The 16,658-nt window shown below is 41.7% G+C and overlaps 1 pseudogene; it reads left to right on the forward strand.

The window, feature by feature from the left end:
* Nucleotides 1-1,807: 1,807 nt before the first annotated feature.
* On the forward strand, nucleotides 1,808-1,925 carry LOC126102597 (5S ribosomal RNA; annotated as a pseudogene).
* The last annotated feature ends 14,733 nt before the right edge of the window (nucleotides 1,926-16,658 follow it).

Here is a 16,658-nt window from a genome sequence, read left to right on the forward strand (position 1 = left end):
GCCGCTGCCCAACACTACAATGGCAGACAACAATGCAAACTAGCCACAGGCTGCACACAGCACAGCCAGTGATTTTCATACAGAGCGCTACGTAACGTTGCCAATAAGAAAATATAAACAGCCTACTTACATAAAGAAAACATAAACAGCCTACTTACAATCTGAGCATTATATTGAATAAATAAATCGTGACGATCCGTGTTGTAGGCTTTGTCACAACCAATAAAAGCTAAAGCTAACTTTGCTTTGCTGGTCAATGTTAGGTGTGTTATATCCCGATATTAGGCTGAAGCCCTTATGTTTTAGTTGACTGAGCTATCTATTCATTCTTCAGAACGAAACCATACTGTAGCAGTTTCATTAGTTGAACTAAAGCAGTGGTATACAACCAGGATGTAATATCCACGGATGGTAGCCTAAAGACGGGGCAGGTGAAGAAATCACCGGGATACGTGAAAGTTAAAAATAAGCATTATACATATTCATTTGATTATGTACGGTATAGACTAATTCTTCTTTCCCATATTTAAAAATTACTAAAAAATGCTGCGCATTAAGTTGCTCAAGATCTAGTTAACACAAGACTAATTAAGCTGGTGTATTGTTTGGAGTACAAAGTTAAATTTGAAAATTCTTCTAGCGTACGGGAAGAAGAAATGAACATTGCCTAATTTTAGCTACTGTCTGTACTCCGTTTTACTGAAAAGATAGCATGCTGTCCGTTAAATAACAATACTTGTATGTAAATAAATATAATTTTTGTATAACAGGTACTCAATCGAGCTCAAACGGAAAGAAATAATTTCTCCTAACTCCATGAAGATGGTTCCGAATATTTGTGACTCAATTTTTAACAACTTTATAACAAAAAACGTCGGGCGTATGAATTAGATAATAGGGGGTGAAATATTCGTGCATCATTTCTGTATTGCAGGGGCCCCACGCTTTTCATTATAAATCTTGAAAGTATTTTCATATCTATTGAACATAATCATAAATTTTCAGAACTAACTGTATATTATTAGGAATCTGTAATGGGTTAGGACAAATTAACTTATACTTTTCATTCTTATTTAAAACGCGTTATAATAAAAATTTATTTTTTTAAATAACTATTTACTGAATTTTGATCTTGTGTTTGTGAAATTTACCAATGGATTTTAAATATTTTGAAGAGATTATAAAAGAGACATTTGTTAAGTTTCAGATACATTTCTGTGTCTTTTCATTGTGTTATACCTACGTACTAATAATGTGTAAATGTGTTTATCTGTTATTTTGCTAAAATATTAAATAAGAAAAGAAGGCAAAATCAGATTTATATCTTTTTTACCACCTTCCACTGAAGCCTTTTCATAATTTTTGAGATGCTATCGCGTAGTATAAACGTATTCAGCTTTACTTCGAATTTTGTCTATGTCTCTCACCAATCCAACATAGTAAAGATCCCAGACTGATGAAAAATACGCAAGAATTGCCAAAAGTAGAGTTCTATAAACGACGTCCGTAGTAAAAAAAAAGTACTCAGTCTAATATGAAGTATCCGGACACCTATTATGTTGTGTGTGTCCACCCTTCGGTTTTCTGACAGCATGAAGTCTGCTGAAGACACCTTCAGTGGGATACCTCAAAGTCTGTGGAAGAATGGCTGTCCATTCTAGTTCAGAAGACGAAATCGGAGAAGGAGTTATGTTGAACGCTGAGTCTGGAGCGAAGTCGACATTATAACTCAATCCAAAAGTGATCCGTTGGGTTCAAGTCTCGACTGGGGCAGGCCAGTTCAGTTCAAGAATGTTATAGGCACATTGACAACGGCCTTGCCGCAGTGGTAACACCGGTTCCCGTCAGATCACCGAAGTTAAGCGCTGTCGGGCTGGGCTAGCACTTGGATGGGTGACCATCCGGTCTGCCGAGCGCTGTTGGCAAGCGGGGTACACTCAACCCTTGTGAGGCAAACTGAGGAGCTACTTGATTGAGAAGCAGCGGCTCCGTTCTCGTAAACTGACATACAGCCGGGAGAGCGGTGTGCTGACCACATGCCACTCCTCATCCGCATCCGGTGACGCCGGTCGGTACCGTTGAGCCTTCCAAAGCCTGTTCGGACGGAGTTTAGGGTTTCTTTATGGTCACATACCGTTGTTTAACAGAAGCTTATTTATGACAAGGTGCGTGTTCGGATGCTGTACGCATTGCACAATGCTATATAATGTTTTCATATCCTTCTACATTTAGCGTTTTCTTAAGTGCAAGAAGGGGATCATAACACCACGTTACAGTAACACAACCATCTCCATACATCAATGTTGGCTCTACACATGATGGCAGGTTACTTTCTTCCCTCTGATTGGCACCACAGGGCATAGGGTGACTCATCACCACTAATCACTCTTTCACAGTCAGACACTACCCATTGACGTCGCTCTTTACATCGACTCAAACGACGCCTAGCATGGACTACGGAACTTTGTGGTTTATGAGTAACTGTTGGACAATTGTACCCCATAATTTTTAATTCCATACGCACAGTCGTTGTGGTAGCCAGAGTGCTAGTAGAGATTGGAACTGGAGATGATTCCTTCTGCTGATTTCATGCCAATTTTTACAGCCACCCTCCGTAATGTTCCGCGGTCCGTCTCTTTTTGGTTGTGGTTTTTTCTTCGCGTTCCCACTTCAGAATCAAATCAACAATTCTCGACCAGGACAGTTTTGTGATTGGTAAGTTAACGTCACCTGCGTAACAGAACCATCAAGTTAGTTTGTTTCAGCATGACGGTACATCAAGTGGCAAAGCAGCATCTGTGAGGCGATTGTTGGTAGACAGTAACATTCATGAAAGGTCTGGTCTGCCCAGAGTTCCGACCTGAATCAAACTGATCGCTTTTGGATTGAGTTACGACGTCGACCTCGCTCCAGATCCATCGTCCAACGTCACTACCTTTTCTGATTTCGACTCTGGAGGTATAAAGGGCTACCATTTTCCCACAGACATTCAGACGCCTCATTGAATATGTTCTCAGCAGACATCATGCCGTAATAAAACCGAAATGTGGACACACCTCATATTGCCTACTAATAGGTGACTGGATACTTGTGATCAGATAGAGTACTTGGGGAAAGGGCAGGTGCTAGACTGATATTCGTTGGTAACATCCTACGGATTTTCTTTTTTGCTACTAAGAATGTGGTGTATAGAAATCTAGTTTTGGCAGTTTTTGTGTATGTTTCATCAATCTGGGATCTTATGTTGGATTCGATACAGAGAAAATTCGGCGTAAAGCTGCGCTCAACATCATGAGTACGTTTTGCATCCCGACAGCACCTCAGAAACTATGGAAAGGCGTCAGTGGAAGGTGCCATAGGAAAGACTTTGTGCATTATTAAAAGCTTAAGCGTCCGAATGTGTATGCTCCAAAGCATTACTTCCTACCATCTTTATTTGTCACAAGAATAATAGTTACAAAATTAGAGACAAAAATGTTATATAGAGGAGTTCAAAACTGGTTCTTCCCGTGGATGGGGTGGGTGGATTGCCCAACAGCGACGTTACACTGTTATAGGAGGCATCCTCTGCGACGAGCGGTACAGTGTCTTGCGTAATGCACGTGTAAGGATCAAGATTGCTGTAATTACATTTGTACAGGGTGATTCACGAAGATATGCAAATATTTTAATATGTTATTCTACAAGTAAAATTAAAGAAAAAAGTTCGTATAAACATAGGTCCGCTAATGTTTGGTTAAGGAGTTACGGCTAGTAAAGGATTTTGCCTGAAATGTAGCAACTTCGCTAATATGAAGCCATCGCAAAACAGTACGAGGTTAAAGTACAGCACGATTTCCATTTATTTTGTTGTTACTGATCTGGTGAATCTAATAAAACACGTCCCAGAAGCAAAGTATAAATGGCTCAAAAATGGCTCAAATGGCTCTGAGCACTATGGGACTTAACATCTGAGATCATCAGTCCCCTAGATTTAGAACTACGTAAACCTAACTAACCTAAGGACATCACACACATCCATGCCCGAGGCTGGATTCGAACCTGCGACCGTAGCGCTCACGCGGTTCCAGACGGAAGCGCCTAGAACCGCACAGCCACAACGGCCGGCATATAAATTTGTGGTGGTATTGGTATAACCAAAACACTATATTGGACCTTTCATTTTCCCAGGACGTCTAACTGGCGAGACCTATTTACAATTGCTTCAAGAAGAAATGCCCCGCTGGCTCGAAGATGTTCCATTTGCTACCCGATTGCAAATGCATTTTCAACATGACGGCGCGCCTCCACATTTAACCAATGCAGCTACTACATGTTTAAATGAACATTTTCCCCAGAAATGGATTGGTCGTGGAGATACGTCTATGGCGACTCCGATCGCCCGATTTAACACCAATGGATTTTTGCGTATGGGGATCGATGGAAGACATAGTTTATGAGGAAAAAGTCAATACACGTGAAGCATTACTTGCTCGCATCATGAGTGTAATAGACGTGACTAAGAACAACCCCGTGAAACTGAAACGAGCAACAAAATATGTCCATACATGTGCAGTTAAACGTATTTTTGAACATTTATTGTGTAGGTATTGTGAAATTGTATATAAATGTACAACTTCCTTAACACTGAGCTTTGTTTTTTCCGGTTTAACATGAATTCGCCGTGTGCTATGGCATTAATACAAGCAGATTATTTGACACATTCATACAGTTCCAGTTAACATTATTACCATCATTTTTCCAAAATTAAATTCTCTAGAACTCCTGTCGAAAACTCTGCAGTTGTCTGGAATATAAAAAACAAATTGGGCCAATTAGTAATAAAAAAATTTGCGAAATAACTTCTTTGCTTCTCTGGATGTTCTTGAAAACTTCTGCAGATACACGTCTGGGTCATGTTTTATTAGATTCACCAGATTAATGACAACAAAATAAATGGAAATCGTGCTTTACTTTAACCTTGTACAGTTTTTCGATGGCTTCCTATTAGCGAAGTGGCTACATTTCAGGCAAAATATTTTATTAGGCGTAACTCCGTAATTAAACATTTGCGGACCTATGTTTACTTGAACTTCTTTCTTTAGTTTTACTTGTATAATACATTAGGCCATGAAAACTGCTACACCAAGAAGAAATGCAGATGATAAACAGGTATTCATTGGACAAATATATTATACTAGAACTGACATGTGATTACATTTTCACGCAATTTGGGTACATAGATCCTGAGAAATCAGTACCCAGAACAACCACCTCTGGCCGTAATAACGGCCTTGATACGCATGGGCATTGAGTCAGAGCTTGGATGGCGTTTACAGGTACAGCTGTCCATGCAGCTTCAACACGATACCACAGTTCATCAAGAGTAGTGACTGGCGTATTGTGATGAGCCAGATGCTCGGCCACCACTGACCAGACGTTTTCAGTTGGTGAGAGATCTGGAGAATGTGCTGGCCAGGGCAGCAGTCGAACATTTTCTGTATCCCAAAAGGCCCGTACTGGACCTGCAAAATGCGGTCGTGCATTATCCTGCTGAAATGTAGGTGATCGAATGAAGGGTAGAGCCACGGGTCGTAACACACGTGAAATGTAACGTCCACTGTTCAAAATGCTGTGAATGCGAACAAGAGATGACCGAGACGTGTAACTAATGGCACCCCATACCATCACGCCGGGTGATACGCCAGTATGGCGATGACGAATACACGCTTGCAATGTGCGTTCACCGTGATGTCGCCAAACACGGAGGCGACCATCATGATGCTGTAAACGGAACCTGGATTCATCCGAAAAAATGACGTTTTGCCATTCGTGCACCCAGGTTCGTCGTTGAGTACACCATCGCAGGCGCTCCTGTCTGTGACGCAGCGTCAAGGGTAATCGCAGCCACGACCTCCGAGCTGATAGTCCATCTACATCTACATTTATACTCGGCAAGCCACCCAACGATGTGTGGCGGACGGCACTTTACGTGCCACTTCATCACCTCTCTTTTTCTGTTCCAGTCGCGTATGGTTCGCGGGAAGAGCGACTGCCGGAAAGCCTTCGTGCGCGCTCGAATCTCTCTAATTTCACATTCGTGATCTCCTCGGGAGCTGTAAGTAGGGGGAAGCAATATATTCGATACCTCATCCAGAAACGCACCCTCTCGAAACCTGGACAGCAAGCTACACCGCGATGCAGAGCGCCTCTCTTGCAGAGTCTGCCACTTGAGTTTGCTAAACATCTCCGTAACGCTATCACTCTTACCAAATAACCCAGTGACGAAACGCGCTGCTCTTCTTTGGATCTTCTCTATCTTCTCTGGCAACCCGATCTGTTACGAATCCCACACCGATGAGCAATACTCAAGTATAGGTCGAACGAGTGTTTTGTAAGCCACTTCCTTTGTTGATGGACTACACTTTCTAAGGATTCTCCAATTGAAACTCAACCTGGTACCCGCCTTACCAACAATTAATTTTATATGATCACTCCACTTCAAATCGTTCCCCATGCATACTCATAGATATTTTACAGAAGTAACTGCTACCAGTGTTGGTTCCGCTGTCATATAATCATACAGTAAAGATTTCTTCTTTCTATGTATTCGCAATACATTACATTTGTCTATGTTAATGGTCAGTTGCCACTCCCTGAACCAAGTACCTATCCGCTGCAGACCTTCCTGCATTTCGCTACAATTTTCTAATGTTGCAACTTATCTGTATACTACAGCATCATCCGCGAAAAGCCGCATGGAACTTCCAACACTATCCACTACGTCATTTATATATATTGTGGAAAGCAATGGTCCCATAACACTCCTTTTTTGGCACGCCAGAGGTTACTTTAACGTCTGTATACGTCTCTCCATTGAGAACAACATGCTGTGTTCTGTTTGCTAAAAACTCTTCAATCCAGCCACACAGCTCGTCTGGTATTCCGTTTGCTCTTACTTTGTTTGTCAGGCGACAGTGCGGAACTGTATCGAACGTCTTCCTGAAGTCAAGGAAAATAGCATCTTTACTTGGTCTCAAGAACAAATAAAGCGAGTTGGGTCTCACACGATCGCTGTTTCCGGAATCCATGTTGATTCCTACAGAGTAGATTCTGGGTTTCCAGAAACGACGTGATACGCGAGCAAAAAAACATGTTCTAAAATTCTACAACAGATCGACGTCAGAGATATAGGTCTATAGTTTTGCACACCTGGTCGACGACCCTTCTTGAAGACTGGGACTACCTGTGCTCTTTTCCAATCATTTGGAACCTTCCGTTCCTCTAGAGACTTTGCTGCTGCAAACGTCGTCGAACTGTTCGTGCAGATGGTTGTTGTCTTGCAAACGTCCCCATCTGTTGACTCAGGATCGAGACGTGGCTGCACGGTCCGTTACAGCCATGCGGATAAGATGCCTGTCATTTCGACTGCTAGTGATACGAGGCCGTTGGGATCCAGCACGGCGTTCTGTATTACCCTCCTGAACCCACCGATTTCACATTCTACTAACAGTCATTGGATCTCGACCAACGCGAGCAGCAATGTCGCGATAAGATAAACCGCAACCGCGATAGGCTACAATCTGAGCTTTACCAATGTCGGAAACGTGATGGTACGCATTTCTCCTCCTTACATAAGGCATCACAACAACTTTTCACCAGGCAACGCCGGTCAACTGCTGTTTGTGCATGAGAAATCCGTTGGAAACGTTCCTCACGTCAGCACGTTGTAGATGTCGCCACCATCGCCAACCTTGTGTGAATGCTCTGAAAAGCTAATCATTTGCATATCACAGCACCTTCCAGATTCAATCTCACTCTTAGTCTTACCAGCAATCGTTCTCTCTGCGACTGTAACAGGAACGGAGAGTGGTACACAATGTTTTCTGCGCCTCACGCAATAAGATGGCTCGCCAAATTGCTGTTATTCCTCAATATCATGGTGAGCACTTCGGCCATTCATCGTTCTATTTATTTTATATATTTTGTGTCCATATAAACCTCTTTTTCAATACGTATATCGTAAACAACAACTTGGACGGAGAACCTCTTTAGCTGGTGGTTTTACGACCATGAAACATGTATCATTTAAATTTTTACAACAAATCGGATCTATACAGTTAATAATTACTAATGTCATTAAATACTGAACACTTATAACTTATTTCTGCAATTATAGGTACGAACTACCTTTTCTATTATGATACTGTGAGACTGAATAGCAGCAGCTTTGCACTAGGCAGTCTGTCAAAGACTTTTTAAAGTTTTATAGTTCAGGAAAAGATTTTATATGTTTTGGTAATGTGTTGTACAGTTTTGTTTCTGTATGATATATATCTTTTTCGTATAATGTGGTGTTACAATTACTAACATGTATGCCATTGTCTCACCCACTACTGTAATCATACACACTTTCGTTTACGGGGAAAAGTTCTCTTTTCTGACTGTATTTTCTATATGCATGACTAATTCCAGAATGTAAAAGTACGGAAGGTGTGAGACCTTAAGATCTTTAAAGAAAGGTTTGTATGGTTTTAGGATTCTTGCTTGTTTCATTTTTCTCATAACTTGCTTTTGTTTCCTGGTTCACGTATTCCCAGGAAATGATGCCTTACTCCAATACGGAATGTACACGAGCAAAGTATACAGCCCTAACTGTTTCTGCACTAGAATTGTTGCAAAGAATTGTTACTACATAGCTCATTTCTGCTGGTTTTCAATTTAGGGCTGTGATATGACAGCTCCATTTAAGATTTTCCTGGTTATGGATACCAAGAAATTTAGTTCCAGTGACAGCGCTGATGTCTTGGTTATCTATAGATATTAATGGTTTTGCTGCATTTTTGTTTTGATCCATGTGGAAATGGACGAGTACTGTTCTTGGTGTAATTATTCACACACATCCTACATATGATTTCATCCTGTCATTTGGCACACTTCTTACATCATACCATTCAAACTTTCTCATGACCACAGAGTGGTCAATCAAGCCAAAAGCTTTTATTGGGTCCACAAATAAACCTGAGATCTTTCTGTGGTTGTCCACTGTATTCAAGACATAGTTTATCAGGTTGGAAGTGGCTGTTTCAGTTGACTGCTGTGTTCAGAAGCCATGCTGACATCCAGAAATAAAATTATTCTTCTGAAAAATATAGTTATTTGCGAAAGGAACATTTTTTCAATAATTTTCAAATACCCTGAAGGTAGTAACACAGGTCTATAGTTAACCATACATTTCTGATCATCTTTTTAATGTAAGTGTTTTACTCTTGCCATTTTCAGTTGCTGTGGGAAAGCAACACTTGATAACGATGAATTGCGTATGTCTAATAAAGAAGAGAGTATGTGTTTTCCTGTTTTTTTATAATATAACCTGCAATATCATCAATACCAGTTGAATAATTACTTTTCAGTGAATAAACTGTATTTATGGGTTCAGTGGAACCTACTGGACTGAGGAACAAGGATATATTATTTATTTTAATAGATGAAAGTTCTTTCAATATTGTATTAGGTGGATTAACAAATTTTTCCTTCAGTATTTGTGCAGCAACAGTTGCACAATAAGAATTAAAGTTGTTTGCAACTGACCTAGGTTCAATGACATTTATGCCACTGTGTGATATCACAATATTGTTGTCAGTTACCTTCTTCCCGTAATATACTGCACAGCCTTCCTCATGGGGTTAATTTCATTGGATGACTTCATAATATGTTTGTCATTTGCTTGACTTTTTTACCTCTCGTAACACATTTCATAATTAAGTTGTATTTTTTATATAACTAAGGAATTCTGGACCGCTCTCAGCTTTTGAGAGCAGAAAAAGTTCCTGCTTCCTTTTGCAAGAATCTCTAATGTCTGATGTAATCCAGTTTTTAAATCTGTCTGGCCTTGTGGAAATCACTTTCCTTTGTGGAAAAGATATCTCAAAGCTATATAAGAAAATTTTCAAAAATTTTTCCGTCTTTTCGTTGGTAATGGAGGTATCATATACTTCTCTCCAAGCTAGTTTGCTGATTAGACACTGGAAATGTTCAATATTTTTTTGGCTATAACTCCTTTTATGGGTAATATTTTGCACACTGATCGAAATTTGATTTTCGGGAATGGTTAGTAATTACGAAAGGTAATCACTACAGCCAACATCAAAGTTTTTCTGATCAGGTATGTTTACAAATACCTGATCAAGCTGAGTGACACTAGTTTTTGTTACATGTGGAGGAGAGCTAAGTTAGACACAGATTGAAGGCTTTTATAATATTTAAGAACATTTCTCTGTGACAGCTATGGCTCATAAAATCAGTATTAAAATCTCCACACAGTCCCACTGTTTCTGCAGTTGTCTTTAGTTAGCTTAGGCTAGGTCCAGTTTTCTGAAGAAAAAAAAAATACTTGTATTGCTAACAGGAGATCTACACAGACATAAAAGAATAGTTTTTTCAGGTATTAACTCAACAGTTGAGATTTCAAAGTCGCTTTCACAACCTAGTTTGCACACAGAGGCTAAACCCTTATAATCTACGTTTTCTTTTATATATATTCATACAAGTTCCCACTTTCTGATTCCATTCTAGAAAAGCTGATTTTTAGGTTAAAATAAAATACTTTTAAGTTATGCAGGTACTCATTTTGCAACCAATGTTCACAAAAACATGAAACTGAAACATCTTTCCATTTACTACTGAGAACTCTATATAGTTTCTTAACATTGTTTGTTAATAACTGTGCATTTTAGTGTACACTCTTTAGTGTGTATTTGCAGTTTGGTTCTACATCACAGTTTTTTATACAGTCTACTTCCATAAAAAATGTTTTTCGCTCTTATTATAAGACATCGAATTTTTCTTTATCAGCCATTTGCCAAAGTACTTTGAACTGCTTCTACACTATGCCTCTTGTGACTCAAGTTAACCAAACGACGTATTTCTTCAGCCAAAAGCTGTTTCCCACTGTGATTTAAACGAAGGCCATGGCTGGTATGCATGGATCTGTCTAACGTGCTTACATTTATTAAACTCACTCACAGAAATTTTTTGCGTACTTCATCTCTCTCTTTGTTTACTCTTCCTATTACTTTATTTACACATGACCAAGGAGGCAAGTTGTATCTGTGTGGTTCATTTAAAACAGCTCCATTTATGTTGCCTAATTTCAGCAGCACACTTTCAAGAGATGTGATGATTCCACTACAGTTTTCTCTGGCAACATTATTTGCTCCTAAACAAATTACAACACAGTCTTTTGAGCCAAGGTTATCACACGGTTTTACCACTTTTTCGTCGCTTCTTCAACGCTTGCTCCTGGCTTGACAAAGGCCTGGACACTGAAGTTAGTTTGCGCATCTGCCACCTTTTGTGCTATCGGACGTCCATGATATAGACAAAAATTATAACTTTTCGTTCTTTCTTACACAATTAAGGCCAGCCGACTAACTTGGAGAGCTTTCGTTTGCGCTCGAGAAACACCGCATGTCTGGTGCCGCCTTTAGATGTGGATCTCCGCGCCGTTGCGTTATCTGCAGTGGATCTATACAGAGAGTGTTGGGAGTGGGACGCGTTCTCAACTGAGAAAGAAGTGGTGAGAGCTGAAGAGAGGAGGAGTCTGCAGACGGGCGCTGGGCTGCGGCGGAAGAGCGGGACACTTTGCCGACAACTCCGCAAGACGTGCCGGACTTGTCCCAAGTTGTTGGGGGCGACTGCGGCCCCTGCTGCGCCGCGCCACGCCGCGCTGTGCCCACACAAACTGTAAACTGCGCCCCTTCGCTCGTCTCCGTGTTTACAGCCGCTGTCGCCACGCCTCAGTTCACCGCGATACCGCACGCGGCGCTGCTGCCGCTTCCGCCGTGCTGCGTTCAGTTCAAACTTTGCGACAAGACAAACATTTCTATTCGCGGGCTGCGGTAGACGTAAGGAGATGGGCACCGCGTACACGCTCTGTGGGGACACGTTATTAGATCACGTCTCAGATGCAACATCTACATCTCGTAGCTCGTGACTTACGTCACAGTCATGTGAAGCGTGCTGGCAAGTTGTGATACACGATTATCTACACCGATACAGAAATACTTTTAGGGGAGCTTTGGTCGGAGGAAGATGAGAAACCGTGATGTGGAAACATCAACCACCGACGTTACGGAACACCAAATATCGCTACCAATACATCGATCGCCTTGTAAGGTTATTCACGAAGCTGAAAACATACGGAACCTGTCATTAATATTCGACCACTTTCTTTCTAATACTATTTATTTTATTTTCACAGTTACATTTAAGAATCACATGAAATTTGAAGAAATGAAAAATGCATTCCATTAGGAATTTAAACTATGGCGCGAACTGGTGCTTCCTTAAGTAACATGATAAGACAGTATTTCCTTAAACAATATTTCACGGCGTACCACCATAGTGCCTTTAATATTCGTTCATACAATCTGTCTTTGAATACACCAATAATAACGGAATAAAATACTTTGTCAACCATCCCTTCTGCTTTATAGTAACTTTCAAATTCTTTGCCTTGTTAACAGCGATTTTCACAGAGTTCGAAAGTCCAATTTTTTCTTCAACTACCTCTTCAGTTCTTCTGTCGATTGTAGTTGATGCCACTCTTTTATCAAGTTTGACGGTAAATTCCTAATGAGGTTGTCTGTCGGCACAGATAAGATAAGACTCCTATGGCTGAAAATGGCAAAAAAATATGACCTAAGACGGCCCACCCCTCTTTCTAAAAAATTTTTTATAAATTTGGATTTTTCAGTATATATATATATCTTGTGATAAAAGTCATGATATAGCGATATGCATATGTACACTACTGCTCATTAATTTCAACACACCCAATAAATGACATCTAGTTCTCTATAGATAAGGTCTAACACAGTGGGTACGGTTGAGGAAGCAAGGGAATAGTACAAAAGTTATACATATTATAAATTTTGTTTGTGGCCATCGAGATACAATAGTATACAACAAACAATGTTGTGTACATAAATGTTATGCATCTACCTGATATCTCTGTTTACCTATTTGCCGACGGACTCCGCAATTTGGTGCACCTGTGTTGTTCCCTGTAGTGATGTGATGTCCGTAGCGAACGGCAAGCATTGCTACGATACATAACATGTGGTTCCTGCACGTCAGTTTCTTCGTGACACTGAAGTGTGCACATAGCTAGTATGACTCAACGAGTGGAGATATCCATAGAAAAAAGTGCTGCAACTGTAGCACCTAGCCAAGCAGATTTATCTATCCGCCAAATTGCGAAACAGTGTGGTGTGTCTATAGAGGGAGTGGAATGCAATCTTCGCCGCCAGAAGACAACAGATAGCAATAAGGACATACCACGACCAGGATGACCACGTAAAACAACTAAAAGTGATGATAAATAGATCTGAATTACCAGTAAGAGAAATAGATTCAAAACAGCGCCCCAAATTCGTGCAGAAAAGGTAGAAATTAACACAACAATATCTGTTGCAACAGTAAAAAGGAAACTCACTGAATCCGGATTAAAGGGACGCGCCACAGTAAAAAAAAAAAAATATATATATAAAAATAAAAATAAAAAACTTCTAATGACCATAAATAAACAGAAGAGACTTGAACGGGCTAGAAAATATCGTAATTGGACATCGGAAGAGTGGACGAAGGTTTTATTCACCGATGAATCGAAGTACGAGATTTTTGGAACCAGAAGGAGAATATTTGTTCGCCGATTTGTAGGAGAAAGATTGGCCCAGCAGTGTGTTCTACGTACAGTTACACACGGCGGAGGTTCTTTTATGGGTTGGGGACGTTTCCCTGAGATAGAGTTGGCGACATTGTGAAAATAGAAGGATGAATGGATCAGAAGCAGTACAACAGCATATTTCAGTATCATGTAATACGAAGTGGATTGCGCTTAATAGGGAAAGGGGTTCACCATACAACAGGATAATGACCCAAAACATCGGTCGGCATACTGTACGAACTACATTACCTCAAAGGAAAAACAGAAAGTACTGAATGATATGGTATGGCCGTCCCATAGCCCCGATTGTAATCCCACTGAAATGGTTTGGGATGGAAATGGAAATGAGCGTTTGGCGTCATTGGCCGGGAGGCCCCTCGCGGGGCAGGTCCGGCCGCCTTGGCGCAGGTCTTATTACATTCGGCGCCACATTGGGCGACCTGCACGCCGGATGGGGATAAAATGATGATGAACACAACACAACACCCAGTCCCTGAGCGGAGAAAATCTCCGACCCAGCCGGGAATCGAACCCGGGCCCGGAGGACGGCAATCCGTCACGCTGACCACTCAGCTACTGGGGCGGACATGGTTTGGGATGAAGTGGACAGACGTATCAGGGAAGTTTATACATGCAGCAAGGAACATCTCTGGAATATTGTTAAGGTTGTGAGGAATCATATAGATTCACGATACCTACAAAAACTGATTGACCGCATGCCTCGAGTTTGTGAGGCAGACAATCCAAAGGCGGATACTTTGATGGGAGTAAAATATAATGATTGTGATTGTATTACATACGAGGGTAATCCCAAAAGTAAGGTCTCCTATTTTTTATAAGTACACAGACCTGTTGATTTCTATAATGGTTTACACCAGTTGACAGCTTCAACTTTTAGCTATTTTCCTACATAATCACCATTTCTGTCGATGCATTTTTGTAGACGCTGTGGCAGTTTTTGTATGCCCATGTCATACCAGCTCGCCACCATGGTGTTCAGAAAGTTATGAATCTCGTCTTTCACCTCGTCGTCGGAAAACTGAATCGCTTTCCGGACAAATGTTCTTTTAACCTAGGGAATAGGTGATAGTCGCTGGGCGCCAAGTCGTGACTAGAGGGTGGGTGGGTGATTATGTTCCACTGTAACGGTTGCAGAAGAGCAATGGTTAGCCGAGCGATGTGTGGGCGAGCGTTGTCATGGAGAATGTGTACGCCCTTGCTCAACATTCCTCTTCTCCGGTTCTGAATTGCCCATTTGAGTTTTTTCAGAGTCTCACAGTACCTGTCAGCGTTAATTGTGGTCCCACTGGGCATTAAGTCAACCAACAATACCCCTTTCCGATCTCAAAAGACGGTTGTCATGACTTTAACCGCAGACTGTGTTTGTTTGACTTTCCACGGCTTTGGCGAAGATGGATTCCGCCACTGGCGTGATTGTTGTTTGGTCTCAGGTGTAAAGTGGTTTCGTCACCCGTGACAATTGGGTCCAGAAAGTTGTCCTGTTTGGCTGTAAGGCGGTGAAGAAATGCGCGGGAAACATCAGCTCGTTGCCGCATGTGGTCCACAGTCAGCATGCGTGGCACCCATCTTGGTCACATGACTTTAACTGCAGACTGTGTTTGTTTGAATTTCCGCGGCTTTGGCGAAGATGGATTCCGCCACTGGCGTGATTGTTGCTTGGTCTCAGGTGTAAAGTGGTTTCGTCACCCGTGACAACTGGATCCAGAAAGTTGTCCTGTTTGGCTGTAAGGCAGTGAAGAAATGCGCGGGAAACATCAACTCGTTGCCGCATGTGGTCCACAGTCAGCATGCGTGGCACCCATCTTGGTCACATGACTTTTACTGCAGACTGTGTTTGTTTGAATTTCCGCGGCTTTGGCGAAGATGGATTCCGCCACTGGCGTGATTGTTGCTTGGTCTCAGGTGTAAAGTGGTTTCGTCACCCGTGACAATTGGATCCAGAAAGTTGTCCTGTTTGGCTGTAAGGCGGTGAAGAAATGCGCGGGAAACATCAGCTCGTTGCCGCATGTGGTCCACAGTCAGCATGCGTGGCACCCATCTTGCTCACAACTTCCGGTAGTTCAGTGTTTCCGTTAAAATTGTGTGAGCGGTGCTTCGGGAAACCTCAGGAACCAACGTGCAGAGATCATCCAGGGTGATCCGCCGATCTTCGCGCGTGCTTTGCTCAACCTTCAACACTGTCTCCTCAGAAATTGACGGACTCCCGCTCCTTTGTTCGTCGTGAATTTCGGCCCGACCAGCTGCAAACTCTCTACACCACTTACGAACATTTTTGATATCCATGCACGACTCACCATACACTTCCGTCAGTTGGCGATGGATTTCAATCGGCGCACTGCCCTTTGCGTTTAAAAACCGAATAACTGCACGCAGTTCGCACTCGCCGGTAACATCCAACGGGAGCTCCAATCTCAACGGCTGCCAAGCCAAGACTGAGCGCCTCAGCGCGGCCTGCGCATGTTTACACATAGCGCGTGAAGCACGCTTCATAACAGTGTGACCAACTGCCACACAAACAGAGTTCTGTACTTATTAAAAAATAGGAGACCTTACTTTTGGGATTACCCTCGTATGTGGAAGTTAATATAATTATATTAACGTTGGATTTGGGTTTGAAATCTGAAATACCAGGGTCTACTGAAATTAACAAGCGGTAGTGTATGTATAGCGCTAAATGGCAGCAGTATCGCGTATACAACGTATGAAAGGGCAGTGCATTGGCGGAGCTGTCATTTGTACTCAGGTGATTCATGAGGAAAGGCTTCCGATGTGGTTGTGGCCGCACGACGGGAATTAACAGACTTTGAACGCGGAATTGTAGGTGAAGCTAGACGTATGAGCCACACCATATTGGAAATCTTTAGTGAATTCAATATTCCGAGATCCAATGTATCAAGAGTATGCCATGAATACCAAAATTCATGCTTTG

This window comes from Schistocerca cancellata, chromosome 1, assembly GCF_023864275.1.
Source record: "Schistocerca cancellata isolate TAMUIC-IGC-003103 chromosome 1, iqSchCanc2.1, whole genome shotgun sequence".
Lineage (NCBI taxonomy): Eukaryota > Metazoa > Arthropoda > Insecta > Orthoptera > Acrididae > Schistocerca > Schistocerca cancellata.